General features: G+C 41.9%; 2 long non-coding RNA genes across 10 annotated transcripts; both read left to right on the plus strand.

Moving 5' to 3' along the window:
* Nucleotides 1-956: 956 nt before the first annotated feature.
* Nucleotides 957-14309, plus strand: LOC127345712 (uncharacterized). 3 transcript variants are annotated; one of them, XR_007878862.2, is made up of 5 exons: nt 957-1584; nt 2090-2841; nt 3695-3891; nt 13461-13946; nt 14086-14309. It is a non-coding gene; the product is annotated as an uncharacterized lncRNA (long non-coding RNA). The 3 variants fall into 3 exon arrangements; XR_007878864.2 differs by having other exon boundaries at nt 3695-3810; XR_011756279.1 differs by having other exon boundaries at nt 3695-3712.
* Nucleotides 14310-20905: 6596 nt separating this feature from the next.
* Nucleotides 20906-26252, plus strand: LOC127345714 (uncharacterized). Of its 7 annotated transcripts, XR_007878868.2 has the most exons (9): nt 20906-21457; nt 21598-21689; nt 22364-22455; nt 22607-22681; nt 23003-23134; nt 23687-23810; nt 24392-24420; nt 25301-25423; nt 25773-26252. It is a non-coding gene; the product is annotated as an uncharacterized lncRNA (long non-coding RNA). The 7 variants fall into 7 exon arrangements; XR_007878871.2 differs by having other exon boundaries at nt 22364-22681; nt 24392-24442; XR_007878865.2 differs by having other exon boundaries at nt 22364-22681.
* Nucleotides 26253-26850: the final 598 nt, after the last annotated feature.

The raw sequence follows: 26850 nt of genomic DNA on the forward strand, positions 1-26850 counted from the left end.
CGAATTTTAAATATTAAACAAATTGGAGTTTTTTAGCTTGTATATCTCCACATTCTATGTCATTACTTATACTTTCATAGTAAAATAATAATTTTTATGGCCTGTAAAAAAAGACAAACAAATACCTAGTAAAAAGCCTTATTTTACCATCGATTTTTGCACTTTTTTCTGAAAGGACTTCATGAACATGATGTTGAGATACACGGAACATTTTGTTTTGATTTTTTTTGATATTTCTTAATATTTTTTTAAATATATTTTAAGTAATATATAGGGGCGGCTCTCTTTCAGCTTTTGTACCGACTAGCAAAAGCACCATTTCCGCTCCTCTCTTTCAGCTTTTGTACGCCATATATATATATATATATATATGTACCTACTGCACCTATAAACGTATAACTTATAACTACTATATTAATCCTTAACAAACATCTTTTTTCTCCTAATTTTGGTTTTTTTTTTTGGATTAACCTGCAGCTGACACGTGGTGATTTTGTGGCTCAGTTTTTGTGTATGTACATTCCGGGTGCCATGTAGAAATTAAGTAAAGATGATTACTGATGTGTTGTTTTTGCACTGGTGAAGTTCTAGGTGCATGTAGCAAGTTGTTTCTGACAACACCACCACTTTGACTACTTCAGCCAGATACGAAGAATTTTCCTCGCCCTTCCGGAAGGCTCTATCTCCTCTTCCCAACCTTTTTTGGCGTTTCATCTCTCCTCCCCGCCTACCAATGCCTTCGCCGCCGGCCGGTGCACCGCCTGTGCGGTCGCCCTAGCAGAATCCCCATCCGTCATACCAACCCCGTGTCCCCAATCGCGATTTTGTGTTGGAAGTCTGGAACCCTACCGCCGCTTCTCCTGCCTGCGTCCCTCGGCAGCTGGTCTACGTCTGTCCGCTCCTACTCGCCGGCGGCAAGATTCGTCAATACTCGGGAGCGGCATCTCTTCGTTTGTGATGGTCAGGGGATCTACGCCTGGGCGTAGTTCGCTTGGTGGTTATCCAGGAAAAAGTAGAGGAGAGGCGGCGGCCGGAAGCGTTCTCAGCGACAACAAGACATCACCGGCGGGGCGGCCGTCCGCCACCGTGGAGGATATGCACCTCCACCGGCCTCCCTGCCCCCGTATGAGCTCCTCTTTGCTCGACCACCCTCTGCCCGAGCTCTCCCCGGCCGACCCCTTCCCTGCCGCGGGATGCCCTTTCCAAGCTCCTCTGTGCGCGGCGGCTGTGGCGGTGGTCAATCCTCCTCCAGTGTTGCGCCCATCTCAGAGATGCTCCGGCTCCCGTACACATCCTAACCTGGGCGGCGGCCCACCCTCTCCATGGTCTCCGTGCACGGCTCTTCACGCCGGCGCGAGTTGCAGCAGGCCGCTGACCCGGTTCTGGAGCTTGACGATGCAGACATCATATGGGGCGCAGGAGGGGCGGTGGCATACCGTGGGGGTGCTATTGGAGCTATGCCTGCTTGCCATCTTGCCGACGCTAGACGAAGACGGCATCGATTGGATCGACCAAGGTTCCGTACTCCATCCCCTCCCAGGTCCCAGCAACCAGCATGTTCTTTTACTTCCTACTAGAGGCGAGGTAACTCAATTTTCTCATATTTTACATTGATGATTTAAACTGAAATCGAATGCACATCTATGTGCTGTGCTGCTGCTACGATTTTTTTGACCACTTCAACTTTTAGTTCCCAAGTCAATATTGAGAGAGACTAACAAATAATCTGTCTCAGTTACGTACACTGACGAAGGGCTGATACATATATATATATATAAACTGTATTGAGGTTCTGGACAGTATAATTTTCAGTCTTATGTACATGCAATTTCTTGGACCTCAGAAGTGCGGCCATGTATGCACATTCTCATTAACAATGCTCTCAGAATTATGATGCAAAAAAAAGTTTTTTTTGTATTAGTTTACGCCATGACATGCTTTCCTTTGACAAATGACATGCTTTTCTTTGGTTAATTTGTCTCGATGCCGATCAAATCTTGGGCACGGGATGTGATGCATACATTGCTCTTCAGTGTTTTTTATGAGAAAGAGGATGCCACATTATGTGCCCGTATGTTGTTGTTTGCAGGACATGACTTCATTTGGTCTGAACTAGAGATGCACTTTGGAATTGGTCGACAGCTATGTATAATATATACAGCCTAAGTACATTTCTTAATTTTTAAATCTGGCCGCATGCTGATGGTCCATACAGTTCGGTACTCCTGCGGTCCTGCCATATTAACTATTTCAGTTTTCATTTATTTCCTAGACTTCTTCTGCCATGTTATTTTCGAACTTTTTACTTCATTTCAAACAATTGCTTGCTTAGTATATATTAGGATGAAGCTGTGGAGGTAGGTTTATTATCATGCTATTTAAATATGCTTCTTTCTTGATATATTTGTTCCTACATAACGGAGGATATGCAGAGCTAGCTTGATATTGCAGGTATATAAGGAGCACAATCAGTTTGATGGTGTAAAAGTTAAAGCAGGTTACCTCTGTATTTCTGTGTCCTGATAGGTCCTGAGTTCGAATCGTGGGTGTTATTTTTAGGAAACATGCTAATAGAGGTATGCTAATCAGGGCTTCTCACTTTTAAGCAGCGATTTTTGCGGCGCTCATCTGCTATTCTATCTGGTGCCCGATTGTAGTAATATAATAGGGTGTTGAGTGCAAATTGATAGATATTTCCGGTCTGAAGTTTATTTCATGCCTGTTTGCTAATATTTCTGTTTCGTCATTAACTCATTTTTGGAGCTAGGAAATGTGAGCCCAGATACAAGTTTTGCTTGCTTCCATGAATATCGTTGTGCGGGTGAGTACAACTGCAGTCAGGTATACTGCATACCATGCCTCCTCTTTTTCCGATTATACTTCTACTTGGTTATAAATTAAAGGTATATAGTTCATTTGTTTTGCTGCTATTCGGATCTTAATTAAAGAATAGATAGTGCACTCAAATTCTTATTCTGATTTTTGTGTTTAAGAATTGGCAATTTACATATGAACAATTTCATAATCCCCTAGGAAAAGTTGAGATCATAGTGATTGTCCTTTGATAACTACCAATGTTCTGGGTTTCATCTAACCAACATGTCCTTTATTTTTCACTTGGTTCCTCGCTTTATGTTGGATTCTTCCTACCACATTAGCTTGCTAATTCTCAATACACATTTTTCCTGAAATGGGTACTTAGTGCAAAATTGAAGATTAAAGTATGTTTCTAATCTTGGCATTTCTGTCAAAATGCTACTCTGCCACTCTGCTTTTAAGTTGACCAAGTAATCTGGCAACCTGCCACTCCTCTTGCGAGTTGTATGTTCAAAAACCAGCCTACTGTCTATCAAGATAATGCTTGCATCCAACTGCACGTGAAGTAGACAAACATAATACGCAATTTCTTTTATGCACGTTTGTTCAAAAGAAAGTTTATATGCTTCAGAGAAAATAAAATAAGGTAATCAAAAAGTGAATGGGGCATGCATTAGGACCAAATCGTATGTACTGTTTTTGTTGACATGTATGGAGAAAATAAAATCGTATGTACTGTTTCTTTTATGGGGCATGTATGGAGAAAATAAAATCGTACGTACTGTTTCTTTTATGCACGTTTGTTCAAAAGAAAGTCTAATTGCATAATTGTATGTACTGTTTTTGTTGACTTCATGTCCATTCTTTCTTACCACAGGGTCCATTCACATCAAAGGTGGGATATTAGGATCGATGAATATTGGTCTTTCCGGCAAAGTTTGTATACTTTATAAATTGCTTAGGTTAAAGGATAATGCCAACTAAGATCATCAGGTACCATTATCAGCAACTGCAAATGCAACAAAATGGAAATTACATGATTGCTCTCACAGTCTCACTTGAATACAAGAAAATGTAAGGCAAATAATGTAGGATAACGTTGCATAGAAAACAAAAAATTTCCTACGGCGAACACGCAATCCAAGCCAAGATGCAATCTAGAAGACGGTAGCAACGAGGGGGGTATCGAGTCTTACCCTTGAAGAGATTCCAAAGCCTACAAGATGAGGCTCTTGTTGCTGCGGTAGACGATCACTTGCCGCTTGCAAAAGCGCGTAGAAGATCTTGATCACGATCGGTTCCGGCGCCACGAACGGGCAGCACCTCCGTACTCGGTCACACGTTCGGTTGTTGATGAAGACGACGTCCACCTCCCCGTTCCAGCGGGCAGCGGAAGTAGTAGCTCCTCTTGAATCCGACAGCACGACGGCGTGGTGTCGGTGGCGGTGTAGAAGTCCGGCGGAGCTTCGCTAAGCTACGCGGGCAATATGGAGTGGAGGAGCTTGGCTAGGGTTTGGGAGGGGTGGCCGGCCACTCTATGGGGGGCGGCCAGCTTGTGGTCTTGGAGTCTTGTGGTCTTGTGGTGGCCGGCCCCCTCCCTTGGCCCCTCATTATATAGGTGGATCCCAAGTGTTGGTGTCCAAGTCTTCGAATAAGACCCGAAACCAAAACCTTCCATAGGAGGGGGAAACCTAGCCCAACTAGGACTCCCACCCAAAGGTGGGATTCCCACCTCCCATGTGGGGGGTGGCCGGCCCCCTATGGTGGAGTCCACTTGGGACTCCATCCCATCTATGGCTGGCCGGCCATGGTGGTGGAGTCCCATGTGGACTCCACCTTCCTTGGTGGTTTCTTCCGGACTTTTCTAGAACCTTCTAGAACCTTCCATAGAACCTTCCGCGACATTTTATTTCACATAAAATGACATCCTATATATGAATCTTATTCTCCGGACCATTCCGGAACTCCTCGTGATGTCCGGGATCTCATCCGGGACTCCGAACAAATATTCGAACTCCATTCCATAATTCAAGTGCTACCATTTCAACATCCAACTTTAAGTGTGTCACCCTACGGTTCGAGAACTATGCGGACATGGTTGAGTACTCACTCCGACCAATAACCAATAGCGGGATACGGAGATCCATAATGGCTCCCACATATTCAACAATGACTTTAGTGATCGAATGAACCATACACATATATTACCAATTCCCTTTGTCTCGCGATATTTTACTTGTCCGAGGTTCGATCTTCGGTATCACTCTATACCTTGTTCAACCTCGTCTCCTGACAAGTACTCTTTACTCGTACCGTGGTATGTGGTCTCTTATGAACTCATTCATATGCTTGCAAGACATTAGACGACATTCCACCGAGAGGGCCCAGAGTATATCTATCCGTCATCGGGATGGACAAATCCCACTGTTGATCCATATGCCTCAACTCATACTTTCCGGATACTTAATCCCACCTTTATAGCCACCCATTTACGCAGTGGTGTTTGGTGTAATCAAAGTACCTTTCCGGTATAAGTGATTTACATGATCTCATGGTCATAAGGACTAGGTAACTATGTATCGAAAGCTTATAGCAAATAACTTAATGACGAGATCTTATGCTACGCTTAATTGGGTGTGTCCATTATATCATTCACACAATGACATAACCTTGTTATTAATAACATCCAATGTTCATGATTATGAAACTAATCATCCATTAATCAACAAGCTAGTTTAAGAGGCATACTAGGGACTTCTTGTTTGTCTACATATCACACATGTACTAATGTTTCGGTTAATACAATTCTAGCATGATATATAAACATTTATCATAAACATAAAGATATAAATAATAACCACTTTATTATTGCCTCTAGGGCATATCTCCTTCAGTCTCCCACTTGCACTAGAGTCAATAATCTAGATTACATTGTAATATACCTAACACCCATGGCATTCTGGTGTTGGTCATGCTTTGCCCTAGGGAGAGCTTTAGTCAACGGATCTGCTACATTCAGTTCTGTGTGTACTTTGCTATTCTTTACTTCTCCATCTTCGATGTACTCGCGAATCGAGTGGTTAAGCAGCTTGATATGCTTCAGCCTCTTGTGTGACCTTGGCTCTTGTGCATTGGCGTTGGCACCCATGTTATCACGATAAATGATTAATGGGTCCAATGCACTAGGAACCACACCGAGCTCTACAATGAACCTCTTCATCCATACCGCTTCCGATGAAGCCTACTGAAGCCGCTATGTACTCGATTCTGTTGAAGACTTCGCCACCGTGCCTTTGCTTCGAGCTTGCCCAGCTATGCGGCACCATTCAATATAAACACGTACCAGATTGTGACTTAGAGTCATCGGGATCGGTGTTCCAACTTGCATCGGTGTAACCGCTTACAACGAGCTCTTGGTCACCTCCATAACAAAGAAACATATCCTTAGTTCTTTTCAAGTACTTCAGGATATTCTTGACCGCTGTCCAGTGTTCCATTCTGGATCACTTTGATATCTGCTAGTCAAACTAACGACATGTGCTATATCCGGTCTAGTACATAGCATGGCATACATGATAGATCCCATCGCCGAGGCATAGGGGATGTTACTCATCCTTTCTCTTTCTTCTGCCGTAGCCGGTCCTTGAGTTTTACTCAATACCTTGCATGGTAACATAGGTAAGAACCCTTTCTTACTTTCGTCCATTCTAAACTTCTTTAGAATCTTGTCCAGATATGTACTCTGTGATAGCCCTATTAGGCGTCTTGATCTATCTCTATAAATCTTGATGCCTAATATATATGATGCTTCACCAAGGTCTTTCATTGAAAAACTATTATTCAAATAACCCTTAACACTGCTTAATAGTTCTATATCATTCCCGATCAATAATATGTCATCTACATATAATATCAGGAATGCTACAGGTGCTCCCACTCACTTTCTTGTAAATACGAGGCCTCTCCATGACATTTGTATAAACCCGAAGTCTTTGATCACCTTATCAAAGCGTCGGTTCCAACTTCTTGATGCTTGCTTCAGTCCATAGATTGAACGCTGAAGTTTGCATACTTTGTCAGCATTTTTAGGATCGACAAAACCTTTGGGTTGTACCATATACAACTCTTCCTCAATGTCTCCATTAAGGAACGCCGTTTTGACATCCATATGCCAAATCTCATAATCGAAAAATGCAGCTATTGCTAACAAAATCCTCACAGATTTTAGCTTCGCTACAGGTGAGAAAGTCTCATCGTAGTCAACTCCTTGAATTTGTCGGAAACCCTTTGCGACAAGTCGAGCTTTATAGACAGTAATATTACCATCAGCATCTGTTTTTCTCTTGAAGATCCATTTATTCTCGACAGCCTTTCGGCTATCAGGTAAGTCTACCAAAGTCCATACTTTGTTATCATACATGGATCCCATTTCGGATTTCATGGCTTCTTGCCATTTGTTGGAATCTGGGCTCATCATCGCTTCTTCATACGTCGCAGGGTCCTCATCATTGTTATCTACAATCATGACATTTAGACAAGGATCATACCAATCAGGAGTGGCACGTTCCCTTGTCGATCTGCGAGGTTCAGTAGTTTCCTCGTTCGAAGTTTCATGATCATTATCATTAGCTTCCTCTCTTGCCGGTGTAGGCGATGCAGGTACAACTTCGATCGCGCTACTCTGATCAACGAGTATAGATTCATCAATCTCATCGAGTTCTACTTTTCTTCCAGTCACTTCTTTAGTGAGAAATTCTTTCTCAAGAAAGGTTCCGTTCTTAGCAACAAAGATTTTGCCTTCGGATTTGTGATAGAAAGTGTACCCTATAGTTTCCTTAGGGTATCCTATGAAGACGCATTTCTCCGCTTTGGGTTCTAGCTTGTCCGGTTGTAACTTCTTTACATAGGCTTCGCAACCCCAAACTTTCAGAACGATGACTTAGGTTTCTTATTAAACCATAATTCATACGGTGTCGTTTCTACGGATTTTGATGGTGCTCTATTTAAAGTGAATGCGGCTGTCTCTAATGCATAACTCCAAAATGATAACGGCAAATCAGTAAGAGACATCATACTACGAACCATATCTAAGAGAGTTCGATTACGACGTTCGGACACACAATTTCGTTGTGGTGTTCCCGGCGGTGTCAATTGTGAAAGTATTCCGCATTTCTTTAAATGCATGCCAAATTCATAACTCAGATATTCACCTCCACGATCAGATCGTAGAAATTTGATCTTCTTGTTACGTTGATTTTCTACTTCACTTTGAAATTCCTTAAACTTCTCGAAAGTTTCGGATTTATGTTTCATGAAATAGATATACCCATATCTACTCAGATCATCTGTGAAGGTTAGAACATAACGATAACCACCGCGCGATGCTACACTCATTGGTCCACATACATCGGTATGTATGATTTCCAATAAGTCAGTAGCTCGCTCCATCATACCAGAAAATGGAGTCTTAGTCATTTTTCCCATTAGACATGCTTCGCATCTATCAAGTGACTCAAAGTCAAGTGATTCAAGTAATCCATCAGTATGGAGTTTCTTCATGCGTTTCACTCCAATATGACCAAGACGACAGTGCCACATATAAGTAGAATTATCATTAAGTTTAATTCGCTTAGCATCAATGTTATGTATATGCGTATCACTACTATCGAGATCTAATAGAAATAAGCCATTCTTTTGTGGTGCTCGACCATAAAAGATATTATTCATAAAAATAGAACAACCATTATTCTCAGACGTGAATGAATAACCGTCTTGCATTAAACAAGATCCAGATATAATGTTCATGCTCAACGCAGGTACAAAACAGCAATTATTTAGGCTTAAAACTAATCCCGAAGGTAGATGTAGAGGAAGTGTGCCGACAGCGATCACATCGACTTTGGATCCATTTCCAACGCGCATCGTCACTTCATCTTTCAGTAGTCTTCGTTTATTCTTTAGTTCCTGTTTCGAGTTACAAATATGAGCAACCGAACCAGTATCAAATACCCAGGTACTAGAACGAGAACCAGTGAGATAAACATCTATAACATGTATATCAGATATACCTTCTTTCTTCTTCTTGACAAGGCCGCTCTTCAGATCAGCCAGATACTTGGAGCAATTACGCTTCCAGTGTCCCTTCTCCTTGCAGTAATAGCACTCAGCATCAGGTTTAGGGCCGTTCTTAGGTTTCATAGGAGGCGTGGCAGCTTTCTTGCCACCCTTCTTGAATTTTCCCTTAGACTTGCCCTGTTTCTTGAAACTGGTGGTCTTGTTGACCATCAACACTTGGTGCTCTTTCTTGATCTCAATCTCAGCAGCTTTTAGCATGCCAAAGAGTTCAGGTAACTCCTTGTTCATGTTCTGCACATTGTAGTTCATCACAAAGTTCTTGTAACTTGGTGGCAGTGATTGAAGGACACGATTAATCCCCAGTCTGTTAGGAATCACTATTCCCAAGTCACTGAGTTTCTTCGCATGCCCGGTCATGGCGAGCATGTGCTCACTAACGGAGCTGCCTTCTTCCATCATACAAGTTTGAAGAAATGTTTCGATGCTTCATAGCATTCCACGGCCGCATGAGTCTCGAATATAGCTTTCAGCTCATTCATCAACTCATGAGGATCATGGTGCTCAAAACGTTTTTGAAGATCGGATTCCAGACTGCACAGGATGGCACACTGAACTTGAGAGTACCGAGTTTTTCGAGTTGCGTAAACAGCTTTTACTTCATCGGATTCATCTTCTGCAGGAGGGTCACCTAGCGGTGCATCAAGCACAAATTGCAGATTTCCGCCAGAGAGGAAGATCCTCACATGACGGAACCGATCGGTGAAGTTGCTACCGTTGCTCTTAAGTTTCTCTTTCTCTAGGAACTGATTAAAATTGATTGGGGACGCCATCTCTACAACATATATTTGCAATAGTTTAGACTAAGTTTATGACAAATTGAGTTCAAATTTTAATTCAACATAATTAAAACCCTAGGTGAACTCCCACTCAAAACAATATCCCTCGCATTGTCTTAGTGATCACACGAACAAAATTCACCGCACCTTTGTCCGATCATCACGAGACAAGGTGTGATTTCAATGGCGAACACTCAAAGTGTTCATCATATCAACCATATGATTCATGCTCTACCTTTCGGTATCACGTGTTCCGAGACCATGTCTGTACATGCTAGGCTCGTCAAGGCCACCTTAGTATCCGCATGTGCAAAACTGTCTTGCACCCGTTGTATGCACTTGTTGATTCTATCACACCCGATCATCACGAGATGCTTCGAAACGACAAGTCTTGGCAACGGTGCTACTAAGGATGAACACTTTATTATCTTGAGATTTTAGTGAGGGATCATCTTACAATGCTACCGTCGCGATCTAAGCAAAATAAGATGCATAAAAGGATTAACATCACATGCAGTTCATATGTGATATGATATGGCCCTTTTGTCTTTGCGCCTTTGATCTTCATCTCCAAAGCACGGACATGATCTCCATCATCTTCGGGCATGATCTCCATCATCGTCGGCGTAGCACCAAGGTCAATGGCGCCGTCTTCATGATTGTCCTCCATGTAGCAACTATTACAACTACTTTGAAATACTACTCAACATGAAATATAAAGACAACCATAAGGCTCCTGCCGGTTGCCACAATACAATAATGATCATCTCATACATATTCATCATCACATTATGGCCATATCACATCACCAAACCCTGCAAAAACAAGTTAGACGTCTCTAATTTGGTTTGCATATTTTACGTGGTTTAGGGTTTTCGAGAGAGATCTAATCTACCTACGAACATGAACCACAACGTTGATACTAATGTTTTCAATAGAAGAGTAAATTGAATCTCTACTATAGTAGGAGAGACAGACACCCGCAAAGCCTCTTATGCAATACAAGTTGCATGTCGAACGAGGAACAAGTCTCATGAACGCGGTCATGTAAAGTTAGTCCGAGCCGCTTCATCCCACTATGCCATAAAGATGCAAAGTACTCAAACTAAAGATAACAAGAGCATCAACGCCCACAAACCATTGTGTTCTACTCGTGCAACCATCTATGCATAGACACGGCTCTGATACCACTGTAGGATAACGTTGCATAGAAAACAAAAATTTTCCTACGGCGAACACGCAATCCAAGCCAAGATGCAATCTAGAAGACGGTAGCAACGAGGGGGGTATCGAGTCTTACCCTTGAAGAGATTCCAAAGCCTACAAGATGAGGCTCTTGTTGCTGCGGTAGACGATCACTTGCCGCTTGCAAAAGCGCGTAGAAGATCTTGATCACGATCGGTTCCGGCGCCACGAACGGGCAGCACCTCCGTACTCGGTCACACGTTCGGTTGTTGATGAAGACGACGTCCACCTCCCCGTTCCAGCGGGCAGCGGAAGTAGTAGCTCCTCTTGAATCCGACAGCACGACGGCGTGGTGTCGGTGGCGGTGTAGAAGTCCGGCGGAGCTTCGCTAAGCTACGCGGGCAATATGGAGTGGAGGAGCTTGGCTAGGGTTTGGGAGGGGTGGCCGGCCACTCTATGGGGGGCGGCCAGCTTGTGGTCTTGGAGTCTTGTGGTCTTGTGGTGGCCGGCCCCCTCCCTTGGCCCCTCATTATATAGGTGGATCCCAAGTGTTGGTGTCCAAGTCTTCGAATAAGACCCGAAACCAAAACCTTCCATAGGAGGGGGAAACCTAGCCCAACTAGGACTCCCACCCAAAGGTGGGATTCCCACCTCCCATGTGGGGGGTGGCCGGCCCCCTATGGTGGAGTCCACTTGGGACTCCATCCCATCTATGGCTGGCCGGCCATGGTGGTGGAGTCCCATGTGGACTCCACCTTCCTTGGTGGTTTCTTCCGGACTTTTCTAGAACCTTCTAGAACCTTCCATAGAACCTTCCGCGACATTTTATTTCACATAAAATGACATCCTATATATGAATCTTATTCTCCGGACCATTCCGGAACTCCTCGTGATGTCCGGGATCTCATCCGGGACTCCGAACAAATATTCGAACTCCATTCCATAATTCAAGTGCTACCATTTCAACATCCAACTTTAAGTGTGTCACCCTACGGTTCGAGAACTATGCGGACATGGTTGAGTACTCACTCCGACCAATAACCAATAGCGGGATCTGGAGATCCATAATGGCTCCCACATATTCAACGATGACTTTAGTGATCGAATGAACCATACACATATATTACCAATTCCCTTTGTCTCGCGATATTTTACTTGTCCGAGGTTCGATCTTCGGTATCACTCTATACCTTGTTCAACCTCGTCTCCTGACAAGTACTCTTTACTCGTACCGTGGTATGTGGTCTCTTATGAACTCATTCATATGCTTGCAAGACATTAGACGACATTCCACCGAGAGGGCCCAGAGTATATCTATCCGTCATCGGGATGGACAAATCCCACTGTTGATCCATATGCCTCAACTCATACTTTCCGGATACTTAATCCCACCTTTATAGCCACCCATTTACGCAGTGGTGTTTGGTGTAATCAAAGTACCTTTCCGGTATAAGTGATTTACATGATCTCATGGTCATAAGGACTAGGTAACTATGTATCGAAAGCTTATAGCAAATAACTTAATGACGAGATCTTATGCTACGCTTAATTGGGTGTGTCCATTATATCATTCACACAATGACATAACCTTGTTATTAATAACATCCAATGTTCATGATTATGAAACTAATCATCCATTAATCAACAAGCTAGTTTAAGAGGCATACTAGGGACTTCTTGTTTGTCTACATATCACACATGTACTAATGTTTCGGTTAATACAATTCTAGCATGATATATAAACATTTATCATAAACATAAAGATATAAATAATAACCACTTTATTATTGCCTCTAGGGCATATCTCCTTCAAATAAGATGAAATGTGTAGTTTGTCCACTGTACCATGAATATTTCTGATTGCTTTGTTTATTTTCTACACTAGGCATGGGTGTCTAGGTGAAAAGAGAGTCCGTATTTGAGTCATAGTTGAAGTGAAATTTGTTCATTGTACCACTAAGTACATTTGTTTACTTTAGTGTCGTGGGCCAGCTAGGTATTGTTAGTTTCTGCACATAAAGTGCCGGCTTAGAGGAGAGTGTGATAATTCAACTGTTGGCATCTTCTTCAGCGATGGAGATCCGGATTGAGCCGAGTAACAATAGATGAAGCCTCTGTCCGGATTATATACTAGGAATGCTCCGCCACCTGTAGAGATATACACTGCAATTTATAGTTTCAAGTAGGAGTATGTTATATTAAGTGCCATGCCATGCTTCCATTATATGTATGCTGCACATCCAGTTAGTTACTTATGCTTTATGCTTAATTGTTTTGAGGATGCATTTTCGTATTGCTGAGATCAGATAGTCCAGGTCTTCTTTTTCTATTTATTTGTGGCTTGCACTGAACCAGAGTTATCGGTGGTATAAGATGAAGCCTCTGTCCAGATTATACAATAGGAATGCTCCGCCACCTGTAGAGATATACAATGCAATTTACAGTTTCAAGTAGGAGTATGTTATATGAAGTGTCATGCCATGCTTCTAGTATATGTATGTTGCACATCCAGTTAGTTACTGATGCTTTATGCTTAATTGTTTTCAGGGTGCATTTTCGTATTGCGGAGATCAGATGGTCCATGTCTTCTTTTGCTATTTATTTGTGGCTTGCACTGAACCTTAATGTGATAGCGATGGTTGATGTAGAGTTATCGGTGGTATATGATGGAAGCTAGCTTCGGAACACACACACTTTGTACTCTGTACCGAAGGTTTTTGTAATGGCATGTTTAGTTTGTACATGCATAACATTATGTAATGAGTTTGTGTTGTTTAATCGTTCATTACTGCACAGACGGTGCAACCAATGGAGCTAACTTGAAGAATAATGATGTTTGCTTCCAATTATTACATCTACAGGATGAACCGCCTTCTTTTCCGTAAAGTTTGCAGCCGCCTCTTCCCCAAGTTCATGCTGGATGGCCGTGCTTGCCTGCCCCCTGCGTCACACTCGCCTACCACCCTACTGCGGGTCTAGCTTGACCACAAGCTAGAGCGGCAAGTTGTAGGGGCTCAACGACGACTATGAGGGGTGAGCTACCTCTCCCCTGATATGCATATTCAACAGCAAACATGAATCATCGGCCACCGGGTGAGTACGGTGGTCGGTGGATGTCGACGGCCATCAGTGCTCTACTGACATTATTATTCTCTTTCCCTCTTTATTGCAGGTATCGCAAAGGGGTCATGCCCTCTCACTTTGCCAAGGTGGGACACCAGGCGCGTGGAGGGAGATGGCCAGTTTCCATGGGAAGCGACACCACCGCCATTGCATCACATGCTAAAACACCTGCAAGTGTCGGAATTTTCATTGATTACTTTCACAAGAAACATTACAGCATTGATTGCAAAAGTTATAGTAAATAACTACATATGGTGGTAGGCCTAGGCAAAAGTGGTTTCTACATTTACACTAAAAATTTATAACTAGGCAATGTATTCGATCTTGTGTTTCTTGCTAAAACATCAGCTCCATAGTTTATCTACCATTGGACATGCTTGAACATCAGGTTTCCGCCTCTTGCATCTTCTTTGGTCAGCAACTCCATAGGACTGATCTGCCAGTATACATTTGCATTCTGTGTTATGGAAGTTGAGATCTTGGATGGCATTCATTGTTAGATATGAACATTCAGTGTCATAGCTGAAGCATGGTTATAGGATTTAACTACTAAAACAGGGTCTACAGGCCTCATCATCAGCTAATAAATAATACACCTCATTTTTCAGTTTGCAGTGAAGGAAGGGGAAGTTTGCCTGTATGTATATGAAACAGGAGGCATCGGAGAAGAAGAAAATTAGAGGGTTGATTGTCCCGGTCATAGTTCTCGAAGAAATGTATTCTCATGTGGGGATTTGATACCCTGCAATACACAATTTAGTTACGAGTTTTTAACACGACCAGATGTAGTTTTCTTCTTAGTATTTTGTTTATATATAGATTACTCACCTAGAAGTTACAAGTGAATTTTTTATCATCCTAACTGTCTTATTGGACCATGTCGCACCTGGTTTTAGGTACTACTGTATGGACTCTCATAACTCTCATAATTGCATCAGAACACAAAATAAATTAGCAGGAGTCATTTTTGAGTGTCAGGCATATCTTTAAGGATAACTCTTTGAGCATTACAAAGTTTCTTCTATATTATCTATTCTCTTTGCTTCAGTGCATATTCTCCTTCAGGTGACAAAGGAATTTTTGTCTCACTTTACGCTAATCTATTCAGTTAAAGTTGACGATGATAACCTTCTGTAGGTTTGAAACAGATAATCTACGGAGAAGTAGAAACAACTAAGTGAATGTAAATTGTAGACAATCCCCTTTGGGATCTGAGTGCTTAGTATAAATTTCAATCAGTATAGATGTGGTGTGATGATCCAATAATAATATGAGCTAAACTGGCGTCATTGCAATTTGGAGTCGTTGGTGTTGGTTGCCGGTTACCAAGTGTGTGTCGAGTTCTTGAATCCAGGATTTTTATCATTTCGTTTAGGTTCATTGGTATAATGAAATTTGACAAAGATCACCCATACATGTACAACGTGTATCTACGCTTGGTAGATTATTTCTCTGGCAATTACATCCGAATGATACCGAGAACAACAAATAAGCCTTGAGGAGGCAGCTATTCTTCAAGTCAATGTACCCATACTGTACCACATCCACAACTACATGTATATACACTTTTGCCCTGTAGATGATTTCGCTGAAAATCACGAGTCCAAGTTATATTGAAACTGATAAATTAACATTCAGGAAAACTATGCAATACACTTGAATAATACCTATCTTACATTCTTCAACTTGCAACCACTTTATGGGCACGGCTAGGCGTGGCGTGCCGCCGCGCCATCTCTTGCTAGTATCTACTATATTAAAGGTGAACCACCTCAATTTTTCTCAGAATTTTGAGGGCTGCTGGGAATTAACGTGAGGTATGCTGTTTGGATAGTTTGGCTTTTGCTGGATTTTGACTGTGTGCAACTTCGGTGCTCTCTAGCAATTTTAAGGCTTGTGTGTGCTTCGTGCGGTGTTGGCTCTCTAGCAATTTCAGTTTCAGTTTTGCCTGGCACCGCTTTGACCTCTCTTTTGCATCTTTCTCTCCTCATTAATTCTCTAGGCGCGTGTCCCGGTTCGCTCTAGAAAACTCCCATCGAGTCTCACGTGCCACGCTCTCGCTCATCTTCCTTTTCGAGACCTCATATCAATCAGCCTCGCCTCCTCCGCACGAGCCCAGTGGTCACCGTCATATGATCAATGAGAGAGAAGAGAAGAAACATGGTCGGGGGCGTCGCCGGCCGCCAAGTTGACCATATAGCCGGCGTCTTCATCCCCACACCAAGATTTTGAGAATCAAATCTGCAACTTGCCAATAAAATAGAGCGCCACCGCCAGAGCCCCAGACCTCCATCTTCCCCCACCAGCTCCAACCCCCGCCCTCCAGCACCATTGAGTTTCCTATGTGCGCCGCCACCAACAAAAGAGACTCCCCCGGCCTCTCTCTTTGTGCCCCCATCTCGAGTTTCTCCTGCGGCGGGAGCGGCAGCCGCTGCACCGGCGGCGGTAGGGAGGCGGGTCTCCTCGATAGAGGAAAGGTCGGTGGGCTTCCTCCTGGAGTCGATAACTAAGGACGAGCTGACGACACCTGCGCCCTGCTCTCCTCAGCCTCGCTGCAGGGCAGGCTTCTTGGGGTTCTCGCACACGACCTGCGCGGAGACTGCGTCGATGTCGCTATTGGCCGGTACGTCTATGCGTCGAGGTCCTCGCCGTTCCCGCGTGGATGTTTCGCCTCCAGTACGTAGCTACACCAAGGTCATCACTTCTCTGCTTCAAGGTCGATGCAATCCGTGCGTCTGTTTCCCCCAGCGCAGTACGAGGTAAGCTCCACCCATTCAGTCATCTACAGATCGTACATAGGTTATGTGGGTTGGATCTGACGCGTGCAACGGCAACAAGAAAAGCAAGCAAGTTGCTGCCCGATCTTTTCTCTGATGGATCACTGTAATAGTCCAAGGATGTTAGATATAATCCAAGTTGTGGCATTTTGACTGAGTAGTGTGAACCGGCTGTTGTAGTATGTGAATGTGTACGAGACAAAATTTCTGAAAACAGTCCATATTTGCTGAATAAGGCGACTCCTCTCTGAACTTCTATGCACTTTGAATCTCTTTCAGGGCGAATCCAGGGTCACACGCACATGGAGCACTAGCTTGGGAGAGAATCTGGCAACCACTGGTGCGGGAACTTTGGCTTCCAGGTGAACCATTCCTCTCCCTGCCTTCTTTTACTTCCCTTAATCTGATAATTTATCACATATTTTCTTTTCTTTTTTCAGTTGAATCAAGTCAAGCCATCACTGGTTCACCACATTGCACGGTGGGGACTAGGTGTGTGGAACTGTGGAAGTACTTGCCGGTTGCCACCCATCATGGAGGTGTTGGTCAAGGCCAAGGCAACATGCTCCTTGCTATTGGAGTTCATGGCGCAGATCTCCTATAGTGCATATCCGTTCAGCGACAGACTTATTCAACTTTCTCAAGCTATTCCTACACTTTGATTTCATTCAGGTACATAGCCTACCAAATTCCAGTTGTTTGTAGTGTATGTACACTTATGGGAAATATTGGTAGCTGAATACAACCAATTGTTTTAGTCCAGTTGTGCATATTTTGTATTCATCTACTACCTATGTGTACTTAAGGCCTTCTCATCTTAAATCCCATCCTACAAATTTTCTGCAAATAAATATGCAATTGACTATGTAGGTATGAAAGAGTGTATATAATTTTTATAGAGTAGCCAAGTAGGGATTAACTGGTTTATAACAAATTTTGCAAAAGGCAACTATTTCACCAATCAAGCACTAAAGTGTATTGATGCAATTTATATTCCAGTTGTTTGCAGTATTCTGAGTAAACTGAACTTATATACAATTGAAGCACGTGGAGCTACTACTGTGATTTATATTTCGATTCCAACTGCTTGCACTACTATGATAAATATTCCATACTTCCCAATTCTAGCTGCTTGCAATATTCTAAGATATGTTTCCTCACTACCAGGTCAATGCTCTCATATGAATCTCTCATGCCAGCCAATTCGCAACAGTTGAGATATTTTAATGACCAATTGATAAAGAAAGAAATAATTTCTATCACCTTGCTAACTGCTGGCAAATCCACGGCCAATATTAGAGAGGAAATCTTTCCGGCACCAGGGTATGAGCGGGGGAATTGCCCCATTTGCCACACTTTTTTTTCCACTTTGCATATTTGCCACACCATGTGTCACTCACATGTGGTGGTTGGGAAAATATGCAATAAAAAATGTAAAGTGTGGCAAATGTGCAAATATTCCGGGTATGAGAAGACCATGTAGTGCATCTGCCACCACGTAGTTCGTCCTCTTTAATGGGAATGCAAAATAAACTTAGTAAGAACAGTAAGAAGTTACCTACTTCACTGTGAGTTTTTACAGCCGATGACCCTTTCATATTATTCATTTTATATTTGTACATGCATATAACCTGCCAGGCTGATGCTCTTAATTCATGTGTTCTTTGGATAAATGGACTTTTGACACAGATACATGAAAGGAAATCTTCTGAATATTGGACGATCAGGTAATTATATTTGTCTTAAATGCCCCTCCTTATTGATAATTGCAGCCCTGTTCTCTTATTTTCATAGGGTCATATCTCTATTCTAACAAAAGTGCATATCAGATTTGAAATATAACATGTTCACTAATATATCAGATTCGAAATGCTAATCCTTTGTTTTTTTTGGGAAACCCCTCTTTTCATCTATTAGTATTTAGTTAGCCGAATTTTATCACCTTTCAAAGATAGAAGGCTAAGTTTTTTTCCTTAAAAATGATGTGATAGGTATATGGAAATAAGCAAAATTTTGTTTCACCTTAATTTTCATGCAATTGTCTTAATATTTCTTTTGCATGATTACCTTCTTGATACTAAATTTATAGAAAGTTATCATCAAAGATACTTAAGGATTGCTTCAAATTTTTGCCGTGAATTTGTCATCATTCGTGAAATACAGATGTCTTTTCATGTTTGTTGAATTGTGTCTTATAGTTTCTTATAGTGTGCAGTTTCTTCCACTACCAGTTTGCTGAAACTATGCTTGCTCAGACAAGTTCCAGCTTTGACTGATGGTAAGGTGGTAATAATTAAACTTGCTAATGCGATGTAGTCTTGCAAGTAATGGTGTACTCACATCGTGCGATGTAATCTTGCAAGTAAGGTGGCCTCTTTACTGAGAGGTGTTGTGGGGCTGGGTCATTGTTGGCTATAAGGTGATGCTCCTATGTCACATTATTCATCAGTGCGGTCATATTTTTCCCATGAGGCAACTAGAAAATGCCTGGAAAAGACACACTTGCACACACTAATGTTAATAGGGACCGAGTTACCAAATGACCATTGTATGTGAGCATTTTTTTTCCGTATTGCAGCAACGAAAAACTGGCTACGGTTTTATTAGCTTATTATTCATTTCGTACTATGCAGAGATATACTACAACAAGATGTGTTCTCCTAATCATTTTGCCCAGATCCCATGTATGGTAACTTCCTATTATTTGAATTTTGAAGATATCAATGTTGATTATGCCCAGCTTTGATGTTTTTCTTTTGGAAATATACCAGCTTAAATCTGTTACTGTCCATGCTACTTAGGAATACCATAACTGCCTTCAGTTTATGATATTATTTCCACAAGCATGCATATCTACATACTCTATATTTGGGGAGTGCTGTTTTTCAGATTCATGAGACTTCTAGACAAAATGGATACACATCAGCATCAGCTCCACCAGATGGCATTATCCTTGGAATAGACACACCTGAAGCTATTGTTAAAATTTGGAATGTAAAATGTCAGGTGAAGAAACAAAAATATCACTCAGATTTGCATCCATGCCATGCTCTTCTAATGCCTCTACTATTAAATTAAACTAAATCTTTCTATAATATTGGGGAAGTGCATTGTAAATGGATTGGCTGCGTTGCGTTCCTATTTAGTGTTTTACAGTTAATTAGGTTCCTTCTCTACATAAGTACTTATCAGGTGGATATATAATTTGTTGGGAACATATATACTAACGATATTTGCATATAAAATTTCATAAAATTGCTACCTATCTGAACCAGTAACCATTTCTACGGTTCCTAAAATGCAACTTTGATGCAGTAAAGGAGGTGATCGAAGATTTAATTGAGTCAGGGGATGAGATTACGGAAGCTAGGCCCACAAAGAGGAGGAGCTCGACTGGTTGGACCAAGATGACACCACCAACGAAGAACCTAAGGGAACCAAGATGACACCACCAACGAAGAACCTGAGGGTACATCCAGTGACGTCGTGTCCTCTTCTCTGAGGACGAACACAACGCGAGCTAGCGATGGCAAGAGGCTGGAATAATCAGAGCACTAGCTTGCCTGGGCATAGTGATCTACCCTACTGCTTAAGTTTAGTTTAAGTTCAGTTTACTGAACGTATGACTTAATCTACCATCAGTTATATAGTCATTGCTCAGCGTGCTGTTAGTGTTTAGTTCCTAATGAGGTATGCAATGCAAGCTCGCTTCTAAATGTTTTTACGCTGATGTAACTTAAAATAGAAGCATATTTCACTCTTTACTCATGGCTTTCTCGAGGGCGCGGCGTGCCGCCGCGCCAGTCCTTGCTAGTTACTATATTAAAGGGCAACACACTTCTTTTTTCTCATAATTTTGGGAAGGGCTGGGGATTACACCTAAGGTGTTTGATTGTCTTTTGTGTGTAGTTTCAGTGGTCTGTAACATTTCCAGGGAAGCGCAAAGTTAATGTAGTCTTGGCACGTGTGTGTTTTATCTATTTTCCTTTTCTTTTGCTTCGATCTTAGTACATACTCTGTGTGCCTGTAGCTGCTAGGTGTTTGGGCCGGGCTCGCACGTGACTCCCCCACGATACCACCGCTTAGATTAGTTTTGGTCTCGCTAGGATTTTCTGGAAAATTCTCGTGTGCCTACACTCCTCCAGCGATAGGAGGCGGCGATGGAGAGGATCCCGGCGGCCTCCTTCATGGACTGGAGCATCGACCTCGGCAGGAGCCTTCGCTCCCACCACCTAGCTAAATCCTCTAGACCACCAACTCCCTTGTATTCTCCCCTAATGCCGGCCTCACCTCTATCCACCCCTCCAAGAACGCACCACCAAGCCCTCTCGATGCCGACGCCCCAAGAATTCGCGAGCTGGCATCTTGCCCTACCGTCCCGGCATGGGTGGCCTCCGCATCCAGCATCATGCCCGCCGAGTCCCGTGTCTTTGCCAAGACCATGCTCTTCTGCCTCGCCGCGGAGTTCAGGGCCGCCGTCGACGACTCCATCTGGACCTGCATCATCCGCTCCCTCCTCCCGAACGAGGTCGGCGGTGGATCCCGAGAAGATCCTCCATAGGGTCACGGCGGCGCACGGCGCAGGGGCGGCCCTGAGGACTAGGGCGCTCGCGCTTAGGATGTTCGGTTGCCTCGCTGACCAAGGTGAGTTCCAAATGGACCCTCTATGATAAGGCAAATTTATAGATTACCTTTTATGTTCATATTGTGTGCCATGATTTGTAACCTTAATTACTCCTCTTGCGTTTTTCAATTTTCATCCCACTGATGATTTAGAATCTCAGGCTGAAGGTTCATAGAGATGGAAGCACCCCTCAATCCTCCATCGCCAGTTGCGACTTAACCGGCACCGCCACACTCTCCTTCAGGGCCACCAGTAAGTTCAGTGGAAAATGCAGCCTTTGCCTCATCCTTGCACCGTGTGCTTTCAGTTCTGTCAGATCAGTCAATTTCTTTCGAGTGCTAGGTACATATAGCTTCAGTTTTCATGCTTCACGGCTACACAAGCAGAGATGTTTCAGGTTTCAGTGTTGTCACAAACATGGAAGCTTTGGTAGAAGCCAATAGGTTTCATGGATCTTTTGCATGCCACATTTTCATACCTAAAAGAAAATTAGAAGTTTCTCCTATTTGAGGCCATCACATTGTATACTCGGAGGTAGAGTAGCACACGAGTAAACGTTTGATTAGTGTACGTGTTCCATAGATGAATATACACCCTCATTTTCATAAGCACAAAAGTCGTATGTGCACTTTTTTTTTTAGTATAATCAGGTCTTCTGGATAGTGATTGATAAATCCATGCAAGCTTTGTTGTTATATGTCTCAATGTGGATAGTGTCAATGTTATGCCAAGTTTACATCAAGTTCAGTTTCTGATGCCAAAGACAATAGATGTGCTTACAAATCTATCCTGCTTGCTTACTGTTTTTTTCTCTGCATTGCCTGCTTCTCTGCTCCTTTTGATGCCATATTCTATCTATTTTCCTCATATGGTGTTTGCTTATTTTTCTCTGGTATTCGTCGTTTAATGGCGATGATTGATTCTAGCATGTGGCTTGCTGGAACTAGATTGGGCAGGAAAGAAATCCCCCCTTGCGCTCTTTGTTGTAGCTCTGTGTTAACTACTAAACAAGGCTACGGTAGGATCATTCTTCCTCAGCCTCCATCTCGGGCATGCCTCCCTCTTCATGAGCAGACTCCACCTCAATCACGCCTCCCTCTTTTTGATCTTGAGTTCGCATCCATGCTCCGAGGGGTTTGATCTTTGTTGTGTTGCCACAAATCTTGCAGGTTGTGTTGCCACAAATCTTGCAAGTTTGAGTGCCATTTGTGTTCCTCTTAGAAGGATTGAGGATATGCTAGCAGGTATTCAATCATATTAGTTGGCACGCCATGCACTAGACTGAATGAACTATTGAGAACAAGTAATACAGTATCCGTTATGCCGGCATAGAGTTGTAGCATCTGGACTGAATAATATTGTGCAGGCCTGCCTATAGAATTTTCATATAATCTGTAGTCAGTATTGTGAACATGCCATCTGATTTGCTTGAATGTACATCTGACTGGTGGTAAAACCCCCATGACAGGCCAACTGGATTTGGACATTACTTTGACTACTAGAAGATTAGGATGGTAAGATCGCTTTCGGCAAAGCTCCTCTGACATGAGTTCTTATATTTTCAGAGCATTGGATCTGGGCATTACTATTATGTTTGAGAAATCAATTTCTCAGTGATTACGCGCGGCAGCGATGGTGAAAGTATGTTCTGTAGCTCCTTCATTGTCTGCAAATACTAGACTTTTCAATCTGAGCAGGTATATGATCGTAATTAAGTCAGAGCGGTGATCTTTGAATGTAACATGGTGCCTATTTCTCTGAACATCTGTCTCATTGATTTTTATTATAGATTTTTGTAAATGAATTATTCTCTGTAGGGCTAATTGAGTATTATGCAAAAAATAATTGTAGCCCGTACCCTTCTTTTCATGGATGTTCATGTCATATCTCACTAAAAGAATTCCTATTGTGACTGAAGCTGGTTTATTTTGTACATATATAATTTCCAATGTATAAATAGAAATATCCACATCGTAATGGCAATTCATCATCTAGATAGATTGATAGGATGGTCTACTATTTATAACTGAGAAGAACTATCAATACTTTCTTCTATACTTATTTGCATTTTTATTTTTTGTTGTCACTAAATTTGTTGTGGGTGTATCGTTCTTTCCAAGGAAAATTGATACATAACTGAGAAGAGCAACATAGTTGTATTGTCTATGCAGATATACTCATGAATTTTACAGGGCATTCAAGCATATCAGATGTAAGTTTACAAACATGGATTCTATATGATGATGCAGGTAGTTGATTCACTCCTAAATGCTACGAAGCCTTATGGAAAACCTCAGAATACTATGATACTAGAGCTTCCATTGATTTTACTATTTTGCGTATTTGGTAAAGTCAGTGTTATGTGTTCACCAGGTATGTCCCGCTGAATGATTCTTCCGTGTGTTATTTCAGTTTACTCCAGCGAGTTGTTCTAGCAATGGCATTGTTAGTACTATTAGCCACAACCACCAGAATATGAAAAGTAGCTTTAGTAGTGCATTTGCGACCAAACTAATGACAAACTGTTGAGACACATGATTGTATCCCAACATAGTGTTATGAGTAATGATAGGCTATGTGCATGAATTTCGATTTATCAACTCATGGGTAGTAATATTTTGGACTCTGTTGTGCTAAAGTGAGCTCTTGGATTCGATTTTATTAAAATTTAATGGTGCTTATTAGGTTCCTATTGGTAATTTTTGGGCAAGTAAAATCTATCCTCACACCATTGGATGCATAATTTAGTTCAAGTGTTTGTCAGCTTGATCTTACGAGTGCATATCTCAAACGAGTGAGTCAAGACAAACTTTTGCGGCTGGTTGTATACATCTGAATGTAAAATTTAGGTTCTTAATCTCAGTTATACAGTATTGTTCATATTCAGCGCCATGACAATGATTCTGATATATCTACTATTATAACTAATAATGTTGTATGTTTTTTTTTTCCAGGATACATCTCACACAGATGACATCAGAAGGTCCAAGTCATTATTTTGCTATGTATATGTGGCTTACGCTCAAACTTTTGCTCATAATGAGTGTTGTTGTGTGAATTTATCAGTGGTTTATGTTGGGAGCTAGCGAGTTCTTTGATAACTTCTCTAAAAGTTGACTTTTGGATCAAGTTACTCCAATGCGAGAACTGAGCTAAATTTCATGTTGTACTCATTGACATCAGAGCCGTGTTAGAAGCCTGATAATTGGCATTAAAAATACCATTTTTCTTTGAAAGTCAAATCTACAATAAAATTTCCTCTGTGTAGGTACTGTATATCTTTTCCTCTTTACATGACCAACTGCGCAAAAAAAGTGATTTTTTTGTTGAGTGAGCTGGGTACTCACACCCAGATTTTTATGTTGGTCATGATGGCTCTTCCATGTTGCTGTCTTGATTCCTGGACTCATGATGCGGTCATGCATCCACTAAGCAAGCAACATCTTTTCTGCCAAGGCCCTCCTTTTGTAGAGTTTGTCTCACTGTGCCAACTTACTGTCTTACTGTTCAAACTTAGTGAAATATGAGACAATACTATGATTTTACATTTTTAAACATCTTCTAATTGCACACCACACATTTATTTACAAAAACATTGAGTGTCCTTATTGAGTTATTGTACTGCATTTTTTTACTATTCCACCATGGATCCTCTCGCATGGTATATACAGTTAGCATTACCATATGTACACATACCAAATGAGCTTGAGATCATCCCAACTTGATTTCTTTTTTGTTGTACATCGTTAGTTAGTAGTCATTTTTCGTACACGGCTTATTAGGACTCCATTGTAATGAAAACTGATGTGTTTCACTTCTGTATCAATTTCTCACGATCTACTGAATTCTGCTTTTCTCTTTAGGTGATCAGAGTTTTGAATGAGCTGGCTGGCTCCAGATTTGTAGTTCGCCGACTTGGTCACCCGGCGAGCCACCAACCGTTGTCCTCACGACGAGGTCCCATTTGCACCTGGGAGTGGATGTAGGTAATTATTCTTGTGCATTACCTCCCGTCTTGTGTGAATAAGGTTGTTCTATGTTCGCAATGATTTATGTGGAGTTGCAAAATATGGTACATACTAATTCTTATTTTGCTTAACATGTCCTGTCATGTCGTGAGTTTAATTCGGCGTACCACGCGGGCTAGAAGAGGCCCCCAAGGTAGCTTATTTTTTGACAAGGCGTCATGGCCTTTTTATTCTGTTATATCGAAATGGTATATGAGTTCGAAGCTAAAATGTTAGTTGCAATCAGCATGGCGATGGGAAAATTTCTCTGGAATGCTCGGTAAATTTCCTATCTATTTATGTTGATTCTCCTTTTGGCAAACAACAGGGAGCTGGCCCAGAAGGCAAAAAGGAGGTGGATTTGGGCTGCACTTGAAATCTACAACCTTCAGCGTACCAGAACTGTGGCCACATCAGAAGACCCATATCACCCCAGCTTGGAAGCCACCTCCTGAAGGTTTTATAAAGGTTAACATCGATGCTTCCTTCATTCCTAAATCTGGGGTTGGTAGCGCTGGAGTGGTCGGGCGGGATCACCTCGGTAGCGCCATCTTCTCTGCAGCCTGTCCGACTAGACTGCAGAGCATTGTGGTGGGATCTGGACGCTGATCAATTCCAGGTCGCATAACCTCTGCGCCTCATTTCTAATTGTCACTGTTGATTTCCTATATAGACTTCTAATAATTATTTTTTTATGAAATGGGGAGCTTGGCCCCAGCCTAGATAATGCTTCATGTCGTGTGAACTTTCATTAAGAAAAAGTTCAGAAGATACTGAAGTTTTTTCATCGAATACAGTCTTTTAATTATATCGTTTTTTCATACTAAAGCTTCCTGCTGAATTGTGATGAGCTTTGCATAACCAACTAGATATATATTTTTTGCTTGCCGTTTTGAAAAAAAACTAATAAAGATACATGCCAAATCATGAGGTTGAGCCTTATGTCAGCCAATTATAATGTGTTGATCCAAGTAAGACAAGTACAATTGTAAGGTTTAGTAACTTAGTTTGTATGAATTGGGACTTGTGATTTTGCATTTTGCAACTTATAGTACTCAGGTTTGCCGTAGATGTTCTAGAGAAAATCTAGCATTAAAGCATATTAATCTCTTCCCTTTATGAATCTAAACATCAGAATCTTGAACGAAATGTACAATCCAATTTAGGAATAGAAAAGAACAATAATATTGTTGTTGTCTTAGTTTACTGCATGATCATGATAATTTGCTTAGTATGGTGCTCTACTTTGAAATTACTTTCTTTTTGTCATCCAATGTACTTTGTTCTGTCATCTGTAGCTGAATTGTTGTAGGCCTAGGTTAGAAGAAACAAAAGACTGTAGTCCTCGTGATTGTTTGCTTGTATTTATCAGCTGAACTAATTGTTGGTCCTCAATAGCAAGCTCT

The sequence above is a fragment of the Lolium perenne genome, chromosome 3 (assembly GCF_019359855.2).
Source record: "Lolium perenne isolate Kyuss_39 chromosome 3, Kyuss_2.0, whole genome shotgun sequence".
NCBI classification, from domain to species: Eukaryota; Viridiplantae; Streptophyta; class Magnoliopsida; order Poales; family Poaceae; genus Lolium; species Lolium perenne.